This window comes from Nicotiana sylvestris, chromosome 10 (assembly GCF_000393655.2).
Source record: "Nicotiana sylvestris chromosome 10, ASM39365v2, whole genome shotgun sequence".
Classification (NCBI taxonomy): Eukaryota; Viridiplantae; Streptophyta; class Magnoliopsida; order Solanales; family Solanaceae; genus Nicotiana; species Nicotiana sylvestris.
The window spans coordinates 4,679,007-4,683,636 of NC_091066.1; positions in this window are offsets into that span (position 1 = coordinate 4,679,007).

A 4,630-nucleotide genomic window follows, 5' to 3' on the forward strand; every position below is an offset into this window, starting at 1 on the left:
GAAAAATCTGAGGCGTGCTTTCCCATTGTAATATCGTTCAATTACTTGCTTTTGTGTTGCCATTCTTATTAATGCAGCTTCTCTTCTTCCTTCAAGCAAATCAAGGTTGACCCGCATCTCGTCATCATTAGATTCCTCCGTTGCTTGAACGTACCATGTGCTCGGTTCACCTATGTCAACTGGAATTAATGCTTCCGCACCATAAACCATTGAAAATGGTGTTTCTCCAGTGCTTGTTTTTTTCGTTGTACGATAAGCCCATAGTACTCCAGGTAATATCTCAGGCCAATTACCTTTTGAATCCTGTAACCTCTTCTTCAAGTTGTTGATAATGATTTTGTTTGTGGATTCCGCTTGTCCATCACCCACTGGATGGTATGGCGTAGATGTTATCCTTTTAATCTGCCAACTTTGAAGAAATTCTGTGATTTGAGCTCCTATGAATTGTGGTCCATTGTCACACACGATCTCCTTTGGTGCTCCAAAGCGGCATATTATATTTCGCCATATGAAGTCTTTAACTTCCTTCTCTCGTACCTGTTTAAATGCTCCTGCTTCTACCCATTTAGTAAAATAATCTGTGAGTACAAGTAGAAAGTTAACCTGACCCTTTGCTTGTGGTAGTGGACCTATGATATCCATTCCCCATTTCATAAAGGGCCACGAGGTTATAACAGGGTGTAGTAACTCAGCTGGTCTGTGCATATTATTGCCGTATCTTTGACATTTATCACATTTGGACACGAAGCTGTTTGCCTCTTCTTCCATCTTAGGCCAATAATATCTTGCTCGAATCAATGTTCTTACCAATGACCTTCCCCCTGCGTGATTTCCATAATGTCCTTCGTGCACTTCCCTCATCACATATTCTGTTTGAGAGGGTCCGAGAGACTTTACTAATGGTCCACCGAACATCTTTCGATAAAGATTTCCTTAATATAAACAATATCGAGCGGTTTTTTTGCGAAGCGCGTGAGCCTTCCCTTTGTCATTAGGCACGGTTCCGTGCTGTAAAAAAGCAATAATTTCGTTTCTCCAATCCCATGTTAAATGATTAAAATTTACCTCATTCTTATCAGGTTCGAGAACGGAATGAAATAAATGTATGACTGAAGCATTTGCGTCATTTGCTACGTCAGCTGCAGATGCGAGATTAGCTAAAGCATCTGCCTCCACATTCTCATCTCTTGGGATCTGCATTACCTTCCAAGTTTGGAATTGCTTTATTAGTTCCCGTACCTTTTCGAGATATTCTTGCATTCGAGTTTCCCTGGCTGTATAAGTCCCCAGCATTTGATTGACCACGAGTTGAGAATCACTCTTGATTATAATTTGTGTTATGCCGAGTTCTCTTGCCAATTCTAAACCTGCAATTACAGTCTCGTACTCTGCTTCATTGTTAGTTATAGAATGACATTTTATAGCTTGCCTAAGAGTTTCACCCGTAGGTGGTATGAGAACTATTTCCAGACCTGCTCCTTTTACATTAGATGAACCATCAGTGAATAAAATCCAAGTCCCCGGGTTTGCACCATTAAAAACTTGTAATTATTTTTCTGCTTCTAAATGCATCCCCTAGCTAAAATCAGCTACGAAATCGGCTAATACTTGAGATTTTATAGCAGTCCTAGGTTGATAAATGATTTCGTATTCACTTAATTCTATAGCCCATTTTGCTAACCTCCCTGACAATTCATGTTTATGCAAAATATTTCGTAATGAAAAAGCAGTAACTACAACAATGGGATGACATTGAAAATAAGGTCTTAATTTTTTATATGCCATGATCAAAGCTAATGCTAATTTTTCTAGTTGTGGATATCGTGTTTCAGCATCTAATAAAGACTTGCTTACATAATAGATAGGAAATTGTTTACCTTGGTCCTCACGGACTAAAACAGCACTTACCGCAACTTCTGACACAGCCAAATAGATGAGTAGCTTTTCTCCTTCTTTTGGTTTTTCCAATAATGGCGGATTTGACAAGTAAGCTTTTAAATTTCTAAGGGCTTGTTGGCAATATTCGTTCCATTCTAAATGATCTTGCTTTTTGAGTGCGGAGAAAAATTTAAAGCATTTTTCTGAAGATTTGGGAATAAATCTCCCCAAGGCTGCAATTCTTCCTGTTAGCCTTTGGACTTCTTTTTTACTTGTAAGGATATCAGGGATCTCCTCTATTGCTTTGATCTGAGAAGGATTTACCTCAATACCACGGTTAGAAACGAGAAAACCTAAAAATTTACCCGAGGTAACCCCAAATGCACATTTTTCTGGATTGAGTTTCATATTAAATTTTCGTAAAATTTCAAATGTAACAAATAAATAAGAAATATGATCATGAGAATGCTGGGTTTTGACGAGCATATCGTCTATATATACCTCCATGGTTTTTCCTAAATGTTCTTGGAACATTTTGGTGACCAACCTTTGATAGGTTGCTCCAGCATTTTTGAGACCAAAAGGCATTACTTTATAACAGTAAGTCCCTCTGTTTGTGATGAAAGAAGTTTTTTCTTCGTCACTGAGGTCCATTTTAATTTGGTTGTACCCCGAATATGCATCTAAAAAACTCAAAAGTTCATGTCCTGCAGTTGCATCAATTAATTGATCTATATGCGGTAAAGGGAAAGACTATTTTGGGCAGGCTTTGTTAAGATCTGTATAATCCATGCAAACCCGCCACTTACCATTTTTCTTAGGTACAACAACTGTGTTTGATAACCAATTTGGGTACTTTACCTCGCGTATTGACCCAATTTTTAATAGCTTTTGGACCTCATCTTGAATCACCTGATTTTTGAAAGCTCCTTGCTTTATTTTCTTTTGCTTTATTGGCGTAAAGGATGGGTCTTCATTTAATTTGTGATTCATCACATCCGGTGGTATCCCTGTCATGTCAGCATGGGACCAAGCAAAACAATCCACGTTAGATTTTAGAAATTCAATTAACATACCTCGCATGTTTGAGTTTAAATTAGCTCCAACATAAACTTTCCGTTCAGGCCACTGCTCAAATAATATCACAGCCTCGAGTTCTTCGATGGTTGTTTTGATATTTTCATTCTCCTCAGGTTCTTGAATTGTATCAGGTCTCGAGTCTAAATCTGTTTTCTCTCGCTCAGTTGAGGTTTGATTGCTGACACCTTCAACTGTTTCCTGTAATTGCTATTTTTCTTTGTTTATGGTGCTCACATCTGTTATAGCGTTGATACTCCTGGCTGTTTGCTGATCCCCTCGAATTTGACAAATCCCTCACGGTGATGGAAATTTAATAACTTGATATAGAGTTGATGGAACAACATCCATATCATGGATCCAAGGCCTCCCCATGATCATATTGTAGGCCATTTCCATATCAACTACCTGAAATTTAGTTTCTTTAACAACACCTGCAGCAAAAGTTGTTAGAATTACCTCTCCTTTTGTTACCACACTTGAATTGTCGAAGCCTGACAAGGTATGCGCCTTGGGTATCATTTTGTCTTCAGCTTGCATTTCACGTAATACCCTTAGTAGTATAATATTTACGGAACTCCCTGGATCAATCAAAACTCGTTTTACATTAGTATCATGTACAAGTAAAGATATTACCAGTACGTCATTATGTGGGGTTATCACTCCTTCGGTATCTGCATCATCGAATGAAATACTTTCATTTTCTAAAACCTGCTGTACCCGTTTCCCATGTGTAATTATTACTTTAGAAACCTTGTTGGAAGCTGTGTAGGTTATACCGTGAATATCTTCTCCCCCACTTATCACATTCACTGTTCTCTTGGGTGAAGGAGGCTTTGGTGGCTCTTGCCTATTTTTCATATAGGCTTGTTTACCTTTTTCACTAAATAACTCAGTGAGGTACCCTTGCTTCAATAGATGATCCACTTCACTCTGCAAGAATCTACATTCTGAAGTTTTGTGCCCGTGATCATTGTGGAATTCGCACCAATGATCTGGATTGCATCTATTTGGATTTGACCGCATCTCTTTTGGCCATCGTACCTTATCTCCCATGCTTCTCAAAACAGCCATGATCTCGGAGGTAGTGACATTAAAGTTATATCCGCCGAACCTTGCCTTTAAACTTCTATCATCATCTCGTGACTCTTGTCTGTTCCGATCATTTCTGAATCTTGATAAAGAATCAGATTCCCTGTTCCTCAATTTTTGATCATATTGCTGGCTATCTTGTTTTGACCATGAGGCTTTTCCTGCAAGTCCCATATATGGATCGTACCTATTTTTACCTGATCTTTTTTTGGTTTCTGATCTTCTGGAACCGCCCCTTTCTTCATGATGAAACTTAGGTACGGTATCTTCTTCAATTCGCAGCTTCGTACTGTACCTGTTGTAAACATCATTCCACGTGGTTGTAGGGAATTCTCGAAGGCTTTCTTTGAGTCTTCTCATGGCTTCAGAACTTTTGTCATTAATATTACTTGCAAAAGCTATTGCAGCCCAGTTGTCAGGTACACGGGGTAGAGTCATTTTTTCACGCTGGAATCTATCAACAAAGTCTCTGAGCAACTCTGAATCCCCTTGTTTGATTTTGAAAATATCTTTCATTCTTTTCTCAACCTTTTGAGCTCCCGAGTGTGCTTTAATAAAAGAATCTGCAAGCTCAGCAAAAGAA